We start from the raw sequence: 24,298 nt of genomic DNA on the forward strand, positions 1-24,298 counted from the left end.
CAAACAAGATTGCATAGACAAAAGCCACTTGACATAAATAACATATTGCAATAAATTGTATAAATTCTTTTGTGAACATTTCACAATTTTTTGAAATTATCATTTGATGGTTTTATTTATTCATTCATTTTTCAATCCTTGTAGATTCAATGTACTGTAAATCAGTTGCAGTCAACCAGCAATATATCTTCCCATAAGAGCTTTATGACGGTATTGAGTGATCAGATCCTTCCATAAAGCTACATTCAGCTGACACCTGAAAATACCTAAGTGAAGGTATAAAGTCGTAAAGTCTACCATTTCATTGAAAAGACCTCTGAAGAGAGTCCTGTGTGATGTTCAGCTTACTACACTCTCACACACACACAACGAAAATACTTGGGAAAGCTTACTCACACACGCGCAGGTACAGTTGAACATTGCTGACTTGCAGAACAAAAGGGCCTCTCTGGTTTCATTGGAGACCACCGCATTTCTCGCTTACTCTCTCACAATCCCTCTATCTCTCTGTATTGAAGGCTAACGCATTTCTTGCTTAATCCCTCTCTCTCTTAACCCTGACCTCTCTTTACACTCTAAAACTCTCACTCACTCATTTTCTCTCTGTATAGAAGGCTCACTCATTTCTCGCTCCGTTTGTCTCTCTCCCTTTGCTCTCTAATTCTGTCTCACTCCCTCATTTCTCTTTACCCTGATCTCTCTCCACACTCCAACACTTCCACTCACTCATTCACTCTCTCTCACTCTATCTCTCTGTATTGTAGGCGAACGCATTTCTTGCTTCGTTTGTCTCTCTCCCTTTGCTCTCTAATTCTGTCTGACTCCCTCATTTCTCTTTCCCTGGCCTCTCTTTACACTCTAAAACTCTCACTCACTCATTTTCTCTCTGTATAGAAGGCTAACTCATTTCTCGCTCCGTTTGTCTCTCTCCCTTTGCTCTCTAATTCTGTCTCACTCCCTCATAAGCCAGTATACGAGTATATTGTAATCTACATAAATAAAGTACTCAATCAATCAATCAATCAATCATTTCTCTTTACCCTGATCTCTCTTCACACACCAACACTTCCACTCACTCATTCAATCTCTCTCACTCTATCTCTCTGTATTTTAGGCGAACGCATTTCTCGCTCAGTTTGTCTCTCTCACCTCGATCACTGATTCTCTCTTACTCTCTCCTTTCTCTCCACAGTTTTCCTTCACGCTCACACTTTCACTTTATCTCTCCTTAGCCCTGGATGCTGACCAACTGATATGTCACAAAGTCCAACAAAATAATCTGCTCGAAATAATCGTCTTCTCTGGGGCGAAAATTCACTCCATTCTGGTTGGCGGTGAAGTTATAAATGTCTGGTCGAAATTGGAATTGAGACAGATTTGGAATTGAATCGTCTCATCTCGATTAAGAACTGACAATGATGGATATCCTTTGAGTAAATAATATTCATGCAATTTTTCATGTTCAATGCTCAATTCATGCAATTTTTCATGTTCAATTAATATTCATGCAATAATCATTATTCATGCAAATTGCATTCGTTGATTGAATGATACCATAGAGAAACAATAACGTAAGTAGATCTCCCATGGTATAGGACATTTATGTCGCAACCTTTACTGTTATTTCAAGCCGATAGTCCACGATAGTTTTACTTTTCCTTTTTTTGTGTAGTTGAGAAGTTGATATTGTGGTAATAACTCAAAACATTCAAATTCAAAACTTTATTGTTTCTTCCAAAACCAATACATTCAAAAATTTCACTTGAACAGCAAAAATACAAGAAACCAATGCCCTGCAAGGAAAATCCTGTGCGCAGGTGATTATAATTATATAATTATTCAATAATTATTATTATTATAATTATATTCATTATATAATTATTATTATATATTATTATCAATAATAATTCATATTTAATGAAAAAAAGAAAATTTCTCAGTCTTTTTCATTCAACACGTAGTTTTTTTCGTGAAGCTGTGTGACGCTCGTAGTCTCTCATAATGTGCCGTTCATACACTCTTACCCCAACAAAACAGTAAAAATCGAAAAAACAGTAAGAAATCGGCTTGAGTTAACAGTAAAAGTTGCGACATAAACGCCCTATACCATGAGATATCTACTTACGATATTGTTTCTCTATGATGATACACAGTTATTATTCATTGAAATAATATTATTAGTTTATGAGTAGCCCAGGTATGATGTGATTTCGCTAGTGACAACTGCTGTTTTTTGATATTATTCATCACAGCCAAGGTACCTGAGATACGTGAGGTCCACGTTATAATGACAGAGGAGAATAATTATTGGAGGTCAATGTTGCCGATCCTCTGTCTTGTCAGTGCCTTCTGTAGACGGTAGCTAATACAGACTCATTGATGTATTCAATATTCATAATAATAATAGAATTGAATATTAACCGTTCACTCTCATTTAAAATAATGAATTGTATTCTATTAAACAAGATATTATATTTTCCAATAATTTCATAATGAATTTTCATTATTAAGATGAAATCTATCATTAATCAATTACTAATTCTACATTGATAAAAGACGATCTGGCAACAGAGAAAAGCGAGAAAGAGATAGCGATATCCACTTTTTTGAATGATAGACAAGGATAGCAATACCATTGCTAATCAAACACTGCCATTATAACGTGGACCTTACTATAGGATATATGATTGTATTCTAGGTACCTGGATCACAACTTATAATAAACTAATCTAGTCACCACTTTCACTCTTGTTATTTTTGATGTTACGTAATTGAATACTAAAGACAGTCGTGACTACAAGAGATACATGCACATGTAGTTATAGGAAACACATTCTGTAAAATCCCACTCTTCAACTCTACTTTTTTACAAATAATGTAATTTAATTATTTTGTACGAAAATTGAACTTTCAACAGTGACAGCAGATAACTTTTTTTGGCATTTTATTCAGTATCAAAATTTGGGAATGGAATAGTTTTGGGTGATGCCTGTTATTATTTCCAATCATATTTATATGATTTGTGATAATTGTATCCACGAATAAATAAATTCATGAATATTTGAGTTTACAGAGTCACTAGAAAGTTATTCGACTGTATATACCATAATAGGAAAAGTAAATTCCTAAGGCGAATGCAAGAGAACTCAAGAAAGTTTATGAAAAAATGTTAAAAATATGTCGACTGTTAATATTAGTATAGAAAGAGTTAATTCTGAGAACTAATGCAAGAGAATTGAAAAAATCTTATGGAAAAATGTTGAAAATATGTCGACCGTATAATATTAGAATAGAAAGAGTTAATTCTAAGAACTAATGCAAGAGAATTAAAAAAAGGTTATGGAAAAATGTTAAAAATATGTCGACTGTTAATATTAATATAGAAAGAGTTAATTCTGAGAACTGATGCAAGAGAATTGAAAAAATCTTATGAAAAAATGTTAAAAATATGTCGTCTGTTAATATTAGTATAGAAAGAGTTAATTCTGAGAACTAATGCAAGAGAATTGAAAAAATCAAATGAAAAATGTTAAAAATATGTCGACTGTTAATATTAGTATAGAAAGAGTTAATTCTGAGAACTAATGCAAGAGCATTGAAAAAACCTTATGAAAAAATGTTAAAAATATGTCAACTGTATAATATAATTATAGAAAGAGTTAATTCTGAGAACTATTGCAAGAGAATTAAAAAAATATTATGGAAAAATGTTAAAAATATGTCAACTGTATTCTATCAGGATAGAAAGACTAAACTCTAAGAGAGAATGCGATAGAATCAATGAAGAAAGTGTGTGAATACATGTTGAAAAAAATCATTTCGATTATGTTGATAGATAGATCATAAAAAATTTAGCATTAAAAGAAGTTCCATTCCGATAGATTGATCATGAATTATTCATTTATTTATTAAATTTAGATAGATCATAATAAGATCAATCACGATCTTTCAGATCTAATACGATCTTATAATATTATTGAAACTTACTTATAAGTTCAATTATAAAGAGGAGTCTCAGGTTTAAGTTTTCTTCTACCACGTATGATGACAATTTCAACAAAAACGTTGAATTATTCAAGTCAAATCTCAGATATATTTGGAGAAAATGCATGAATAGGATCGAGGAATCCAAGCTAAGAGTTCAAAGGTGGAATCTATGATCGAGAAAAAAGATTATTGGACTTGGAACTCAGAACGAGATCACACTTGTATGATATTATGTAAATATGATGATATGTGGTGGAGGCCGTGTTGACGAGATGAATGAGAAAATGTGCTAGGGAGGAAGAAGTGACAAAGAAGAAGGAGGAGAAGTAGAAGGAGAAGAAGAAGAAGAAGGAGAAGAAGAAGAAGAAGAAGAAGAAGAAGAAGAAGGAGAAGAAGAAGAAGTTGAAGTTGAAGTTGAAGGACAAGAAGGAAGAAGAAGAAGAAGAAGAAGAAGAAGAAAAGAAGAAGAAATAGAATGAATAGAAGAAGAGAGATGGGACAAAGAAAGGGAAGAAGATGATGAAACGTGCCTTGAAGAGAGAGGATTTCTCGTGGGAGATTTTCGTACCAGGATTACATGGAAATGGTCTTTTGAGGGGAAACGTTTCAAATCTCAGGAGACCGCGGAAAGAGAAGAATGAAGAAGATTGACGAAGAATAGAGGGTGATGGAGGATATAGAATGGATAGGTGGTACAGAATAGGGAGGATAGCTGAGATATGGTGAGGAACTGGAAAATAATAGATTTTCAGCAAGAATAATAGCGGAAGAAGGCTTGTGAAAAAAAAGAAAGAAGATAGAATAAAGAGAGAAGAAAATAATTGATTATCAACAAGCAGTTTGTAATATGGACCATTAAGTTTCAAGCGCACAATAACGATGCTTCTGAGAGAATAACTGAATTTTTAATCAGCAACCAAAATTTTTGCAAATATTTCTATCATTATAAAAATACACTTTTCTAATGTATTTGAACACGACATGCAGTCGATTATTAAGTAAATATTAAAAACTTCTACTTACTGACTGGAGTACTTTCAATCGTCTAGCGATCATTTTCAACGACTGCATGTCGTGTTCAAATACATAAAAAAGTGTGTTTATACATAGCAGCTCGGAATGGATCAAGAAACCATCAATTATAAAAATGTTACTCTTTATACATTATTTCCCTTCATTTGTAAATTCAAACTCATTTTATTCTTACCTACCCCTTATTTTCAAAGTTCTTTGCTGGCAGTTATCATTATCACACTCATCCTATCATTCATCATTCATATGAGACTGCATGCTCTCTCATCATCTATCTCTATTGATCACACCTCTCCATCATCACTTAACATATTCATTTTCACCATCAACTCAACAACAGAAATGTTTTAGAAGTAGTTTTCTGAGTATTTTTTTTTCTTTTCAAACGTTAGTTTTAGTATCTTTTTTGTTTTGTTTAAACTGTATACTGTACTTATTGTTGTGTTAAGGAAACATATTTATTCATTTATTTTATTATTCATTTATTTATTCCATTGGCATCACATATCATAATTATAATAAATATAATATGATTGGGAGAAGACAACAGGCATAGCCCAAAACTGTCTTCTCCCAAATTTTTACAAATAAGAGTTTCAAAAAAGAATAAGGTTAAGATTTCACTTTCACTTCAAAAAGTCCAATTTTCACTCCAAAACTAAAAAATTCTGAATTTTGATATTTGGGTCATTACCTGTTTTTTTCCGAAATCTATAATATTTTTATGTTGAATATAGAATAAAATTGAAGGGAGAAAAAGTTGAATAGGAGCAGAATCTCAAGGAAAGACAAGCAGAGAGGCAGAAAAGCTTAAGACTCGATTGGAAGTTAAGAATTTCAAAGACAATGAAACGAAGTAAAACGGAAGAAACCACAATATTTCACAAGAAAATACTATACTTGAAGTATTGAAGAACTGAAGGGATGGAAATACAACGACCAGAAAAAGAACAAAAAAGTCAATTGTGGAAACCTGAAGAGAGCACATAATAAGTAAGAAGTAAAGGTCAAATCGAAATGATAAAAATGTGAAACTAGGAGAAGAGACATTCTTATGACTATGAGTGAGTGGAATACTTGGCAAGGAAGTAGAACTACTATTCAAAGATCTGAGCTGGTGGTGACACACGAGGTCTGCTATCTCTTCATAGTGGATCATTCAATAGAATCAATAGTTGCCAACAGTTTGCAATTGAATAATCACAATTTCTCAAATTTCGAGCTTATTTTCAATTTTAGGTGAAAATGCTACTGAACATTAATTGTAGAGATTCTCATGCTAAATCTTTTCCACTCGAAATGTTTTGTATAATTTGTATCTGGAGCCTGATAATTTCAGTTGGAGCCGTTTTCGAAAAATCGCGAAAAACCCTGTTTTTGACAACATTTTCGCCATTTTAGCCGCCATTTTGAATTGCATTTGATCGAAATTGTTCGTGTCGGATACTTATAGTGTAAGGACCTTAAGTTTAAAATTTCAAGTCATTCCTTGAATTGGAAGATGATATATCGTGTACAGAGACACACATACACTCGTAAACACACACACACACACACACACACACACACACACACACACACACACACACACACACACACACACACACACACACTTACAGACCAATACCCAAAAACCACTATTTGGACTCAGGGGACCTTGAAACGTATAGAAATTCAGAAATTGGGGTACCTTAATTTTTTTCGGAAAGCAATACATCCCTTACCTATGGAAATAGGGCAAGGAAAGTGATAAAACGGAGAAGAAAAAAAATAAGAAGATGAAGAAGAAAACAAGAGAAATAGGTGAAGAAGGAGGCAGGAGAAGTAGAAGAAAAATGCAAAAAAGAACAAGATGTATAATTGTAATAAAAGAATAAGAAGAAGAAGAAGAAGAAGAAGAAGAAGAAGAAGAAGAAGAAGAAGAAGAAGAAGAAGAAGAAGAAGAAGAAGAGAAGAAGAAGAAGAAGAAGAAGAAGAAGAAGGAAAAGAAGAAGAAGAAGAAGAGGAAGAAGTAGAAAGGAAAAAGAAAAGGAAAAAGGGAGAAGAAGGAGAAAAAGAAGAAGTAGAAAGAAAATAACAAGAATGAAAACAGGAAAATGTAAGAAGGAAATGATGAGTTTTATAAAAGTTTCTAGAAGAAGAATACGGAATTGATCTTTGAGAGATAAAAGAAGAGGAAGAATTATTATTGTAGGGAAACAAAAGAAGAGAGCCTGATGATAGCGGTGATGATAACGTCAATAGATTCAAAACGATCCTGAGATCATTCACCTAAGTGGCTCATATATTGTTCTTGAAAGCAGATTTAGTAGTGGCAAGACGGAGACGAGACCAGCTAAGCCCCGCTATAAGCTGTTCCACCAATCATCTCTCTCACTCTTCATCCACTGATCTCTCTGCCACTTGCCCGCTAGAAGTGTATTTATACAATTCTATTCCATTCCCAGGATCTAAGGAGAAACTAAAAATCGTCCGGGTTTCACCTAGGTTTGTGATTCTTCATAGTTCTAAACTATTGTTGTGTTGATAGTTTAAAGAGACTGTACTCCACTTGTCCGCTACAAGTGTATTTATACAATTCTATTCCATTGTCATGATCTGAGGAGAAACTATAAATCGACCGGGCTTCACCTAGGTTTGTGATTCTCCATTGTTGTCCACTATTGTTGTATTAAAAGTTTTAAGAGACTGTACTCACAAATTGGAGGGCGGTGGCAAGAGATCGAGATGGTTGGAGAGGCAGGATTGAGGAGGCCAAGGCTCGATTTGGGTTGTAAGGCCATCAAATAAGAAGAAAAAGTGATCACAGTAGAAAAATTTTGAAGGATTTGAAAAATCTAATGAAAAAAAATTTAAAAAATGAAATAAAAAAATATAATAGCAATATAAAAAATCTATAATAGAGATTGAATTCAAACGTTGAGAAGAAGGTGGAACCGTTGATGAAAACTATAAGGGCGATGCGCTTGATAGACAAGAAAAACAAAGCAATGTTAATTTATTAGACGCTCACTATATAACCTGAATCCTACTATAAAAATCTCAATTATATTTGATATTTGCTCTTGTGTATGCTCCTAAATTCTGTTGGATTCTACAAGAGTGGGAAGAATACAATTTAATACAAGTTAGATTTAATCTCTAACTCTACTAAGCCAAGATTTCTGTCAAATCATTTTTCCATCGTCATACTGTTGTAAAAATACATTTGCATCACGAGATGATTCAACCTCTCACTTACCAATAGGAGAGAGAATAGTATTCACGTTTCCATGACAACAGCCAATGACAGTTGAGTAGAAGACTCACTCGTATTTCACCCAATCGTAAGCCAGCCAATGAGAAACCAGCTTTCTCTCCGTCATTAAGACATCCAATCCAATGGAAGATGGATGAAATATGGCTTTAACAGTTCATCAACCCCCAGCAATGAGAGTTATAGCACTCCCAAGTCGTTGTTAATACGTATATTTATTCAATATTTTGAATGTATCCAATTGATTCAACCAATTATCATCTACTTTGATAAGTACCTAGTTGTCCTAATGTATTAGCATCGTACCAAACGATAGGATAAGTGATGTGACATTGATACTGTACTAACTCAAGATGAGAGGGTGAATACAGAGTGATACAGATAATATACTATTAACAGCATTTACAGCATTTAATTGGGATGTTCGTTAAATAGTAATTAATATGCTATTGTATATTATTAGCATCATATATAACGATTAGATAACTGATGTGACATTAATACTGTACTTGTGATGAAAGAGTAAATGATTCAAGCTGGTGATACTGATAATAATTATTATACTATCGTACATTATACAAGATACAGGATCACAGGAATATACAGGATCAAACATTACATACATTATCAACAGAGCCTTGCTTATCCAAATGTCAAAGTCTACTTCCACATTGAAATCATATTCTACTTGTTCATATCAAACATACTCAGGGCTATTGAATATTTTCTTATCCGAGAATACATTGTTCATAAATTATAAACATGTATGGCATTTATCCATATCATTCCTCATGGGCTATTGAATCTATTTTTGAAAAAAATATCAATTGTTTATAAATTATAAACATATATATGGTATCCATACATGTATCAATCGAGTTCCTGCAAACTGCATTAACACTACATGATTCTCATACTCATAGATATATCGTTGAGTTGCCAAGTGCATTAAGTCACATTACAAAGTTTCATGTACTTCTAAAATACAATGACTTCAAATACAAATATTCACGAACCACCATCGAAATACAACGCCTTGAGTGATACCAGAATATCCCTAAACACGCAATCTCATTCAACACATACCAACGTTTTCCCACAAAGGACAGCAGAATGCATTATTTAAGCATCAGATATATACGAACTAAGCCATACCTTGTGTAGAACTATTCTATTCTTGAGTTGAGAACCAAGCCAACTAGGGCATACATTTGAAATAACTTTAACGTGTCACATTTCCAAGTGGGTGCAACATAATGCATTCAGGAATAAGAGCAGTGTTGACAAGCTGCAATACACAAGCAATTTTAAGTAATGTATGGAGCGGACGTTTCAATACATGTCTAAAATGTGAAATACCTATAAATATTCCTAAAATGCATACGAATGCAACTCCGAATTATTATTTATAGCTCACAGCATGTAAGCTGAATGGCAGATACACAACCTGGCAGAGATGGCAGACATAATATGTTTTAGTAATATAGTTTCCGCCAGACTGCACAGAAAGCAGCTGTTTTCCAGTCCCTACGTAGATCTGAAAGATCTTGTTTGCAGACGACTCTCGTCTGACGTCAGAAAAGGGTTTCTTTTCCGGTCTAGGCCAGAAAGTGGTCTCTTTCCAGCCGGTCATGGAAGTCCGTAGTTGATAAGTCATCCGCTAGATCGGGCGAGTGTCCATTTTCTTCATCAGCTGAAGTCACCATGATTTCAATTCGAGTTTCAAATCAAACTAATTCAGCATTCGCTTCGCAACCAGTTCTATTTAATTATTTATTGTTGATTAGCGCATTCCAAATTTTCAAAAATGCTTGAAGATGACGACGCCCGTGATATTCCAAGTGGAATTTTAAAAGAATCTGAAATCCTGACTGCAAATCTTCTATCACTAAAATCAAGAGATGGGTACGATAACAAATATTCTTTATTTTGTATTCTTTATTTATTTTGTCAGCAATACCTGTAGTGTGGCGAAAAATATCGTTCGCACCACGGGCAAAAATATTTTTCCGGCTCTCAATCTTTTCTAGTCCTCGGCCTACGGCCTCGGACTTGAAAACCGATTTCGAGCCGGAAAAGTCTCATTTTTGCTCTAGGTGCGAAATATACTATTTCTTTAGTCTATGACACAACATATTCAACCCACATGAGTCTCATAAACAGTAGCGGGTACCTACATATCATACACTGTCATGCACAGACAAGTGGAAACTCATTGTTAGTTACCAGTTATTGGTTACTTAAGTTGTGTTTACACGAAAGCTATTTACAAAATGTTAATAACTAAATCCTTATAGATTCTATTAGATTGAAAAGAACTTGACAAACATGTATGTTCATCATGTGTATGATAAGTTATGTTGAATCTGATAGAATCTATAAGGATTAAGTTATTAACATTTTGTTAATAGCTTTGGTGTAAACGAAGCTTAAGGTACTTGATCTCTTGTAAGATCATCATCACCGTCGTCATGTTAAGCTGCGTACACATATTCGCGCTTCCAACCAGCACCGAGCACGCTCCTCCCTCGTACCGCCCTCGTACCACCATCGAACCACAGTCGCACCGCCCACGCACCCATCATGAACGTTATGGAAGATGTTAGATCTTCTAGCGTTCCCCGGTCGATCATCAATCGCTCTGCTGGAGTGACGTTCGGTTGCGGAGCAGAGCGAAAGTCTGTACGCACCTTTAGGCTTTCCAGGCCTGTTCAGTTGGAAATCTCTTCCTCGGTCCACTAATAGGCTACTTCTTCTGCGTATTGGCTTGTGGAGTAGGGCATTCAATAGGAGATCTTGTGGCATTTCAAGAACAAGAAAAAGTTTGGTAGCCATGGAAAAATTTTGAGTTCAATATTATCATCAAAATGTTATATTTGTTTGCTTTTCAAATGTAAATTTTTGTTTAGAAATAAGTTTTCTTGGTTTCAAACCTTACACAATGGAAACTCAGGAAGTGAAAGTGCAAATTTTCAGTGAGAAAACATGAAGAACCCAATACATAACCTATAAACTTGAGTGTTAATAAGAAATGACATTGGGTAATACGGCAAGGGAGAACATACAAAAGGATCTTTCTACCGATAAAATCCATATGAATAAATGGATAAATAAGGACATGATACGACCATTCATTTCTATATGTTTCTATCAAACTTAACACTGGTTAGACATCACATATCCTTCCTATATTTTCATTTTCGATGTTATATTGTTGTTAGATTCTAGAAGTAATTATTCGTCTGTGATGCAGAAGTATGGAACAAATTATTCACACTTTATTTATTTATTTATTTATTAGATAGAGTGAACAATACAATAGTCGGAAAAGAAAAAACAGGCTATTGCCCAAAACTTCTTCAATTTCCTGATTTTTTCACAAATCGTCCAAATATTATGTAGGTTATGTTCACTTCAATTTCAACACCAAATCTTCAATCTGAAACTATGAATCAGAATAAAACAAAGAATTTCAAATTTAGATAAATTGATAATGAAACTTCCGTTAAAACAAAAACCAAACTTCAAATATTCACAAGATATAGAATAAAATCACTTAAATTTTGAGCTCGAAAATATCACTTTCACCATAGCTACAACAGCTGATTACTATTATTTATCTATTCTATCAAAAAAGCTGTTCATCATAACTTTGCTCTACTTCTTCTTCTTCTTCTTCTTCTTCTTCTTTTTCTTCTTCTTCTTCTTTTTCTTCTTCTTTTTCTTCTTCTTTTTCTTCTTCTTCTTCTTCTTTTTCTTCTTCTTTTTCTTCTTCTTTTTCTTCTTCTTTTTCTTCTTCTTCTTTTTCTTCTTCTTTCTTCTTCTTCTTCTTCTTCTTCTTCTTCTTCTTCTTCTTTTTCTTCTTCTTCTTCTTCTTCTTCTTCTTCTTCTTCTTCTTCTTTTTCTTCTTCTTCTTCTTCTTCTTCTTCTTCTTCTTCTTCTTCTTCTTCTTGCTTCGAGGATAATGCATATTTGCCTGTTCTGAATCACAATTGATTATCTATATGAAGTATTGAGTATTTTAATGGGATAATATTATTATTGTCATCTCTTCAATAGTCTCCTGACATCTCTTTTTCCCTTCGGTTTATATGTACTGGAATAAATCGCTTGAATATTTGAAATATCTCTGGCAAAATAGTGTCCTCATAGTGAAGTAGATGGATGATACATTAGCTAGTCTGTAGAATTCATGGCATTAGACAGGTGCCAGATGGAATATAACATTCCTAAACTTTCTAAATTAATGAGTAGGTTCCAGATTTTAGGCTGATCAATTGAACTTGAATAAATGATTAGAGAATTCGGATGATGAGTCACATTTCTATTTCCAGTTCAGAGAATATATCATGAATTTCAGAGGAATTAGATGGAACATGACATTCCAAAACTCATCAGTTAAAATAAGACAAATGAGTCAGGTTCAGATAGCAGGTCACATCTCTGAGCACAGTTGCTAGAACAACACCATATTGAGTCAAATATGGATCATCACATTTGCAAGTTCTAAAAATGTATGAATTTCAGAGGAATTAGATAGAACATGACATTCCAAACCTGATTAGCTGAAATAAGACAAATGAGTCAGGCTCAGATAGCAGGCCACATTTCTGAGTTCAGTTGCTGAACAACATATTGAGTCAAATGTGAATCATTACATTCGCCAGTTCTAAAAATGTATGAAATCAGAGAATTCAGAATGATGAAACAGGACATTCCAAAACTTATCAGCTAAAATATGACAAATGAGTCAGGTTCAGATAGCAGGTCACATTTCTGAACTCAGTTGCTGGTATAACAACATATATATTGGCTAAAATGTGGATTGTACATCACGTTCCAGAATCTGGTTGTTGAAATAACATTTTCAGTTGACGTTGATCAAAAACAAGTCAGTTGGATGTAGGTGGACAATGAACTATCCTCGAGTGTAGGGGATGATATGAATGTTGGGTAAGGTTCAGAAGGAGAGAGGAATTAACGGGATAATAAGTTGGGTTAGGTTCAGAGAGAGAGATAGAGAGAGAGAGAGAGAGAGAGAGAGAGAGAGAGAGAGAGAGAGAGAGAGAGAGTGATTGAGAGAGAGTGAGAGAGAGTGCGAGAGTAAGAGTGAAATGTAGCTGAAAATATGAATGTTGGGTTAGGTTCAGAGAGAGAGAGTGTGTGAGAGAGAGTATGAGAGAGAGTGCGAGAGTAACAGTGAAATTGTGCTGACAATATGAATGTTGGGTTAGATTCAGAGAGAGAGAGAGTGAGAGAGAGTGCGAGAGTAAGAGTGAAATGGAGCTGAAAATATGAATGTTGGGTTAGGTTAAGAGGGAGAGAGAGAGAGATTGATTGATTGAGTACTTTATTTATGTAGATTACAATATATACTGTCTTATACACTTATATACAATAGCTTACAATACAGCAAAGTTATAGATGAATTTACATTATATAGACTAAGAAAATAATTGTTGAACTGTATATGATATGAAAAAGCAATTTGTAATATAATAACTATAGATAATAATTATATTGTTATGCATCTACATAAATTGGCGGAGCTTTGGACATATCAATGTCCATTCTTCTGAAAGAATATTAAAAATATCCTCCCCACTAACTCTCTACCAATGATGAGAGCTTTACAGTAACAGTTGAAATAACTGAATTATTTATTTTTGATTGTGATTTATTGTGTTTTGATTTCTTTCATGTATATTGTATTGTGTTGTTTTCGATAAAAATCATTGATTATTATTAATTTTATATTATTTTGATGATAAAATTTGTTGAATGATGATTGGTAATCTGGAATTTTTCGAAAATTGAAAATACACCGTTTTTTTGTCACATCCACATTTATAATGAATGTGGAAGTGACCAAAAACTGTGTTTTTTACTTTCCTTGCCCTACTACCATAGGTAAGGAAAGTATTGCTTTCCAAAAAAAATTAAGGTACCCCAATTTCAAGTTTTCTATACGCTTCAAGGTCCCCTGAGTCCAAAAACATGATTTTTGGGTATTGGTCTGTGTGTGTGTATGTGTGTATGTGTGTGTGTGTGTATGTGTGTGTGTGTGTGTGTATGTGTGTGTGTGTGTGTATGTCTGTGAACACGATAACTCCATTCCCAATTAACCGATCGACTTGAAATTTTAAACTTAAGGTCCCTATACCATGAGGACCCGACAATAAGAAATTCAATAAAATTCAATTCAAGATGGCGGAAAAAATGGCGGATAATTACTAAAAAACCATGTTTTTCACGTTTTTCTCGAAAATGGCTCTAACGATTTTCTTCAAATTTATATCATGGATAGCTATTTATAAGCCCTATCAACTAGCATAAGTCTCATTTCTGGGAAAATTTCAGGAGCTCCGTAATATTCTTGAGAAAAATGGCGGAAAATGACTAAAAAACCATGTTTTTCACGGTTTTCTCGAAAACGGCTCCAACGATTTTCTTCAAATTTATACCATGGATAGCTATTTTTAAGCCCTATCAACTGGCATAAGTTTCATTTTTGGGAAAATTTCAGGAGCTCCGTAAAATTCTTGAGAAAAATCTATATAATTGATATCAACTAATATCGCTCTTGTGATTTATATAAATTTCTTTCTATTTGTAGGTCAAACCCGAATGAATTCGAATAATTGGAGTTTGTTGTAGATCAAGGGTTAATGGATGTTAACAAAAAATGGATGTTAACAAAATTATAATTAGGTAACAGCATATTATAACAGTATTATTAGGAGTGACATACATAAATGAGATAAAAATGACTTGAGTCTGGAACATTTAGTGACAGAATAATTTAAAAGGGTACTGAGATTTAAAATTTTATTTACATTAAAAGTAGCCCTGAAGAAAAAATACAATAATAATGAGATGTATGGTGAGGGGAAAATTCGTGGATGATGATATATTATAGATGACCTTCATGAGGGTAAAACATGAGATAGAGGAGTCATACTTAAGTCATTTGGAAAATGCATGAAATCAGAGAGAATGTCAAATCTATTTGTGGTTTATGATCTATGATGAACTAATGTATCCGAAATCAAGATAAAATTGTAAATATTTGTAAATAATAGAGTAATAGTGGAGTTGAAGAAGATTTAGAAAATCGTTCAAAAGTTATTGGAAGGAAAATTAAATCTGTGGATTCGAAAATTGTGTGGAACGTGGTGGAAAATATCAGGATAATTTTTTTGTTTTCTCAAATTCAAATTCGAATTTATTTATTGCATGAAATAAATACACAATTGAATATACTTCACAGTTAGTACAATTTCAAATGGATCAACATGTACACTTGTAGGTTGTAATCCATCGCACATGATCAGAATTAGTATTGTACAATAAAGACATAATAATAATTAATGATATCAAAGTGAAAAGAAAAGAGAAATTAACATGCATCTCGTCCACGAAGGCTTAAGCCTGTGTGTGGAGAGGAGTCTGTTCTTCATTTAGAATAAAATTTCTGTGGTTTGAGAAGAATAAAGTAATTCTTGAATACTGAATCCTTGAATAGTTAATTATTAAATAAAATTTCTGTGGATTGAGAAGGATAAAGTAATTCTTGAATACTGAATCATTGAATAGTTAATTATTGATAGTGAGTTTGATCATTATAGAAAAATTACTGAGAGGATGATACACCTCTAGAGCATTGATGCAACCCAATGAAGAACCTGTCACTGGAAAAGTATAAGTTATTAACAATGTATACAAGAAGCTTTAAAAAAGAAAGAAGAACTAGATGGACAGATGAAAACTGTAATATAATTTGACAACTACAACTTTTTAATAACAAATTTTGATGATGTTTGTTCCGGCTCAGTATATATTACATGGCTAAGACATTGTTATGGTAAAGGTACATTCACACTACGTGCAGATTACGGGATCTCAAGTTGATAATAAGTTATAGGTAATTTGAATGAATTATACACATTTACTTGGACGAAATGAATTCATGAATAAGTCCGAGTAAATCGGTTTGGGCAAATAACCTGAGCGGTGTCGGTAGGAGTGGCGGTAGTCGAGTGGATCAGATGCTGGCTTCATGATTCAGAGACCCGGGTTCAAATCCCGGCCCGGGCAAGATATTTTATCGAGCCACTCCCGTGTTTCGGATGGACACGTTAACCGTCGGTCCCGGCTGCCTAAAAAGCAGTCGTTAAGTCATGTCAGAGGCCCTGAAATTGATCAGTTGCGACCTGAAAACTCTGACACCAGACCTGAGCCAGCCAGGTCACTCGATATTATTATTATTATTATTATTATTACCTGAGCGATTTGTTTGGATGAATAAATTTGAGCAAATTTTATTTGTGCACAAAATGGTCATCATCCTATATGAATGTGGGACCTGCTTGATCAGAATAACTCCAGAAATCAATTTTCCCATGAGATATACATTAGATAGATTACATATAAGTAGTACAGTGAAGCCCTAACTATTGATATATTAATGACATGAGATAAAGACTCTGAATTCTACCTCCAACCACGAAGATAAGACAAACTACACGATAAGACTAAATATAAATATGGAGACAAATAAAGCAAAAACATGAACAGACTCTAGAGAGTATTTACATTGAGGGAGTTTTGTGGATTCTGTATTTGTGTAGCAGTTTGTAAACGTAGTCTGGATTTGACTTCTGTTGACAATACATTACCTTCCACATCAGTGAGAAGTAAAATTCTGGCTTGATATCTTTCTATGGTTTTCTTATCATTCATCTCATCCTATAGGAGGAGGAAGACGATAAATATCTCTCTATTCATTTTTTCTCTTCATCCAATGTCTCTCTTTATCCATTTATCCATCCTCTAAATTCCTTTTTCCTCTCCAAGTTTCCTATTCATTTCTTGTGCAATATTTTCTCACATTGTCTCATTTATTTCTATTTAATTCGTATTACCTCCTCTTCTTCTTGTATCACAACCCTTTCTCTCTCCACCTTTTGCTTAGTTTTCATCATCTTCACATGTCATCTCCTATCCATCTGTCTTTGCATTATTTTTATATTATCCATGTGTATACACTTTTAACACAGAATATGCATTTACTGAACTTTGTTGAATATTGATTGATTTTTAGATATCATGAATAAGGGAATGAAAACCTGAACATAAAGTTTATTGATCCATTTCAACCAATACAATACTACAAATCTAGTTTTATCCTAACCTGGGTAACATACATTAGTCGATAGTTCTTCTATTTACATAGCTGTTTTAGTATCTGTTATTTGCTTTCTTGGGTTTTATTTTGTACTGCAAGTAAAATTTTGTTATCATGGGAAGTCTGTTGCTTAAACCGCCATTTTGTGACGTTTCTATTTCATGCACCGTTAAGTGGGAGGAGACTGTCTAGCTGGGCCAATGACAGGCGTTCATGTCCTTGACCAATAGCAGTACTCGCCAAGTAGTAGAGACTCTGCTGCTTTTGTATATAATTTTAGTTCATAAGAGATTGACAATGGTATAACAACTGAAACCGATCTTTCTACTTTTAAAAAATTCTGTAGCTTTTGACAATTTCTTAGTATTTTCATTTAACTTGATGTTACATTGATTCCATCAATGCAAACTGAAAATCTTTTTCTTCATAATCTAGAATCAGTTTTGAAATCAATTGAATTTATGGGAAAAAATTTTTAAGGGTTGTGTTTTCCATTCATATAATTTATTCTATTCTCTCAAGGGGACTTGAGCCTCCATTATAATTAACCATTAATATTGTTATAATCCATTATTTAAAATAATTTTTATATTCAAGACTTCTCGATATCTATCCTGAGAACTATTTCAGGTTCGACAACCTCTTCAACCTTCTACGTGATTGAGGATATGAGAAATATATAATCTTATCAATATGATAATGGGGTTTGGAGAAATGTGTTCGAGAATAAAATTTGATGATTTGAATGATGCCTATTTGTTTCAAACTCGGAGTTTAGAATGTGAAATTCATTACATTCATACACTTCTAATTCATCACATTCTATACTTCCTTTTAGAGGTTGAGTGCTATTTGTTTCAACTTCGGAGTATAGAATGTGAAATTCATTACATTCATACTCTTTTAATCAATTACATTCTACAATTTCTTTCTTTACTTTGACTCCAACAAAGACGCTGAATGATGACGTAAACATATCAATGCATTAAATGAATTCATTATATATTATTGTATGACAAATCCATTATATAGAGTGTTTCACAAGTAGTGTCGAGCATTCTAGGGTTTTGTTCCTATCATCCAGAAACAATACCCTAGAATGTTCGACACTACTTCTGAAACACTCTTTATAAGTGGATTATATTCGTCCCAACATAAAAATCTCCAATACAATATTATATGTTCGAATTGACGTTGTACAAAGTCGATAGTATTTCATACAATGGAAGTGATGAACCAGCAAAAATGTGAAAAATGTATGAACGAAAAAATGATGATCATTAGTGCGCAAACTATGAATTGGGCAACAACCCGCAAATCCCCATGTTGGAATCGATATACTGCAATAAATTCACCACAGAGGATCAAGTTGGACGAGAAAAACTCAACAGTTATGCCTCTCTCTCTTTAATCGGTGAGCTCAATGGTCAGCATCATTTTTTTATAGCAACTAAAATTCAGGGAAACCTCGATACAGTGATAGCCGCAAACTCATAGTGGCTTCGTTAAAACCTCCAGAAAAAGCACAGAACGCGTATTTACAATGCACTTTTAATGGTCGACAAAAATCGTTGCTGAAAAAAAAATCTAGACGATCTACCAGATTAATCCACTCCATCTGGTGCTTGGTTTGCGAATGATACAATGTACAAAATGTGTACCATAAATAAAAAGATAAAAATGATACTATACTATATATACTACAGTGTGCTATACTATAATAGTGTGCATATATATACAAATGCATAGATGTGACTCATGAAACATGTACATGGAAATGGCATTTATATATCGAAACATTTCATGAGTAATGAATGAAAGTTTTTGAAAAAAAGTACATTGTTTTTTCTATTCTATAGAAAATACTTCACTTTTATATTTATACTATAGAATATACACATCATCCCCACAGATAGCTCACCAAAGACAGATTAGCTAGAGAATATGTCACAGCTTGTTATTCTTGCTTATTAAAATAATGCCTAAGAGCCGGTTGCGCAGTAGCTAATTGAATTTTAATCATGATTAAATGCCAAGAGAACCTCTCAGAGAAAACCATTTTCAAAAAGGAAGCTTCTCCAATTGATTCTCGAGACATTAAAACTATTTAAATTCATAAAATTTAACCGGCTTTTGTGCAATCGAACCTTAAAATATGAAAAACTTATATACATTATATATATTATATTACATCAACTTATATATTTATTCTCAAAATAGAAATAGTTATTTGTGCAACTAGTGCGCGAAGTGACAGTTTGCTGCACCGAAAGAAACGTTTACGCACGAGCCGTAGGCGAGGGCGGAATGGTTTCTTGAGTGCAGCAGAAGAACTTTGCGCAGGTATTTCACATTAAATTTTACCTACAGTTACCATTGAATATGATAAGTGGTTGATTATGAGTAAAATGATGGCTGAAATTCATCAAATGTTAGTCTGTATAATTTTGTTATTAATAACAACTTAAATTTATTTTAAACTTGATAGTCCAATTGAAAATTAATAATCGATAATTTATTCAAATTAAAAATTTAATTAATCCAATCAATACGAGAATTTGAATAATTTTGAGAAAATCTTAATTTCTAAATAATTTTTCAACCAATCAATTATGAATGAAAAAATATCATTTGAAATAATGAATAATAATTAATAATATTCAAAATGAATAATATAATGAGTTCTCATTTTTATTCATTTGAAAATCAGAAAAAATATAGATAGAACAAATTCGAATTCAAAATACACGCCAACAATGTCAACAGCTGATTGGGATGGCTGTAAGATAATATGCAAAGTATTAAGAGTACGCAAAGTAATACTTTGCGCACTAGAGCGGAAAAGTGATTCTTTGCGTTCTGTAATCAGTGCAGTAATGGTCACTTTTCAAGGTAACTGTAGGAAAATATCTATTTTATAGATTTTCTGAATATTTCTGAAATCGTTGTACACGATGAACATATTTAATTCTTCTCCTAGATCCTATCTAATCCTAATCTTTTCTACGATTCAGTTCCCTCTTTAGATTCCATCCACTTCTAATCTGGGCCAATGTTCCCAAATTTTCCCAGACAAATTTCCCTCTAATTCAAGATTGACTCACTACTGATCTGGGTCAATGATGTGAGAATTTTCGGCGGCTAAGAGTTATCTTCGTCATTTTCTGTGTAAGTGAGCAAGACAGAGAGTTTTGAAGCGAGAAAGAATGATTGAGTGAGTCGACAACCGACGCCGCCACAACAAATAACAGGTCATCATCATCAGTTTTCCACTGTTTAAGGGATTGTGGGGGAAGGAGGGGAGGTTTTCCTCTCTTCTCCAAAAAAATAGTCAGGAAAAGGAATTTCACAAAATGGCTCGGCACGTTCGGCCAATTTAGCACGGTGCTCCATCTTCCGCTGTTGTAGTGTGAGTAGTCGTGAAAGATGAAAGAGAAGGAGGTAATGGGATGGGTGAGGAGGTGAAGGAGGAGGAGGAGGAGGAGGAGGAGGAGGAGGAGGAGGAGGTGAAGGAGGAGACGGAGGAGAAAAAGAAGAAGGAGGAGATGGAGGAGAAGGATGAGTTAGAAGAGAAGGAGAAGGTGATAGGGGAGAGGAGAGGGAGGAGGAGAAGGAGAGAAATCTGGTGTGGCACACTCACACAACTTTCCTTGCCGTTATGAAAATTATTATCACCTGACGCTATTGTTCCCGCGCATCTCAAGTCTATACTATTCAAAGATTTGAGCCAGCTGGTGACAGGGCAATAACGCTGAAGATACACGAGGTATGCTATCTCTTCATAGTGAATCATTTAATAAAATCAACAGTTGCCAACAGTTTGCAATTGGATAATCACATTATTTTCGAATTTCGAGCTTATTTTCAGTTTCAGGTTCAGGTGAAAATGTTACTGAACATTAGTTGTAAAGATTCTCATGCTGAATCTTTTCCACTCAACATTTTTTGTTTAAATTGTATCTGAAGCCTGATAATTGAGAATCTAAAATCAAACTTTGCATAGATGGGGTGGAGCTCCTAAAATTTTTACAGATATGAGACTTGTGGCAGTTGATAGATCTTATTATACCTGATAGATTTCAGGTATAACTTGAATCAAAATCGTTGGAGACGTTTTCGAGAAAATCGCGAAAAACCCTGTTTTTGACAACATTTTCGTCATTTTAGCCGCCATCTTGAATCGCATTTGATCGAAATTGTTCATGTCGGATCCTTATATTGTAAGGGCATTACGTTCCAAATTTCAAGTCATTCCGTTAATTGGGAGATGACGCACATACACTCATACACACACACACACACACACACACCACACACACACACAACACACACCACACACACACACACACACATACACACATACATACATACAGACCAATACCCAAAAACCACTTTTTTGGACTCAGGGGACCTTGAAACGTACAGAAATTTGGAAATTGGGGTACCTTAATTTTTTTCGGAAAGCAATACTTTCCTTACCTATGGTAATAGGGCAAGGAAAGTAAAAATAGTTATGAGAAAATTTCAAGATAGGCAGTGAACAGAGAGAACAAGATAAAGAACATTTTCGATCAAGATGAGCAAACATAGAAGAGAGAGGAAAACAAGATCAATATCAGAAAGAGAAAGAAATTTGGAAGGAGTAGAAGAAGAAGGAGGAAACAACAAAATGAGGAAAGAAAAATTAGCAGCAATATAGTAGACAGACGATGAGTCTTCGCCGTCTTCTTGTCTAATTTGGAAGTAATGGTGTTGAACATCTTCTCTTTCCCCAATTTTCTTCTTCTTCTTCTTCTTCTTCTTCTTCTTCTTCTTCTTCTTCTTCTTTTTCTTCTTCTCTTCTTCTTCTTCTTCTTCTTCTTCTTCTTCTTCTTCTTCTCTTCTTCTTCTTCTTCTTCTTCTTCTTCTTTTTCTTCTCCTAATTCTCCCCCAACCACTTCACATCGTCTCCAGCACTAACACAGCTTGCTGCTGGGCGAATTACAGAATTATTACCAACATAACTCGCCGCATAACGAGAGCAGTGAAAATGAAATAATGGCATATTTACTCAACGACCACAGAGTGGCGTTTCTCAGCACCCCCTTCACCCCCTAAAACAAAGCTACCCCTCAATAGGGATGAAACATTGCACTAATGGCCGAAATTAAAAGATTCGCATTCCTCTCTGTCACTCTTAATCTCTGAGAATGTTTTTCCTCTGTCACTAAGTAGCTCTGGGTAGTTCTAGTCTATAAATAGTGGGAGTGTACTGAGTTGTCATGAAGCTGTAAAAATTGATTCAGTGAAATCTGTATTTTCACAGCTTCAAGACAAGTCAGTCACTACAACCATAGAGAAACAATAGCGTAAGTAGATATCCCATGGTATAGGGCGTTTATGTCGCAACTTTTACTGTTATCTCAAGCCGATAGTCCACGTAGTTCTTTCCCGTGATGCTGTGTGACGATCGTGGTCTCTCAAACTGTGTTTTCATACACTCTCACCCCAACAAAACAGTAAAAATCGACAATAAACGACAGTAATCGGCTTGAGATAAGAGTAAAAGTTGCAACATAAAGTAAAGTTGCAGTTTTTTAGTTTTTATATATTTTTGAAATAGTATGGTCTAAGTTATTATGTAGAGATGTAATTTGTATTTTGTATTTTGAAATTGTATCTGAAGCCTGATAATTGAGAATCTAAAATCAAACTTTGCATAGATGGGGTGGAGCTCCTAAAATTTTTACAGAAATGAGACTTGTGGCAGTTGATAGATCTTATTATACCTGATAGATTTCAGGTATAACTTGAATCAAAATCGTTGGAGACGTTTTCGAGAAAATCGCGAAAAACCCTGTTTTTGACAACATTTTCGTCATTTTAGCCGCCATCTTGAATCGCATTTGATCGAAATTGTTCATGTCGGATCCTTATATTGTAAGGGCCTTACGTTCCAAATTTCAAGTCATTCCGTTAATTGGGAGATGACGCACATACACTCATACACACACACACACACAACACACACACACACACACACACACACACACACACACACCACACACACACACACATACACACATACATACATACAGACCAATACCCAAAAACCACTTTTTTGGACTCAGGGGACCTTGAAACGTACAGAAATTTGGAAATTGGGGTACCTTAATTTTTTTCGGAAAGCAATACTTTCCTTACCTATGGTAATAGGGCAAGGAAAGTAAAAATAGTTATGAGAAAATTTCAAGATAGGCAGTGAACAGAGAGAACAAGATAAAGAACATTTTCGATCAAGATGAGCAAACATAGAAGAGAGAGGAAAACAAGATCAATATCAGAAAGAGAAAGAAATTTGGAAGGAGTAGAAGAAGAAGGAGGAAACAACAAAATGTGGAAAGAAAAATTAGCAGCAATATAGTAGACAGACGATGAGTCTTCGCCGTCTCCTTGTCTAATTTGGAAGTAATGGTGTTGAACATCTTCTCTTTCCCCAATTTCTTCTTCTTCTTCTTCTTCTTCTTCTTCTTCTTCTTCTTCTTCTTCTTCTTTTCTTCTTCTTCTTCTTCTTCTTCTTCTTTTCTTCTTCTTCTTCTTCTTCTTCTTCTTCTTCTTCTTTTTCTTCTCCTAATTCTCCCCCAACCACTTCACATCGTCTCCAGCACTAACACAGCTTGCTGCTGGGCGAATTACAGAATTATTACCAACATAACTCGCCGCATAACGAGAGCAGTGAAAATGAAATAATGGCATATTTACTCAACGACCACAGAGTGGCGTTTCTCAACACCCCCTTCATCCCTTAAAACAAAGCTACCCCTCAAAAGGGATGAAACATTGCACTAATGGCCGAA

The sequence above is a fragment of the Nilaparvata lugens genome, chromosome 4 (genome assembly GCF_014356525.2).
Source record: "Nilaparvata lugens isolate BPH chromosome 4, ASM1435652v1, whole genome shotgun sequence".
NCBI classification, from domain to species: Eukaryota; Metazoa; Arthropoda; class Insecta; order Hemiptera; family Delphacidae; genus Nilaparvata; species Nilaparvata lugens.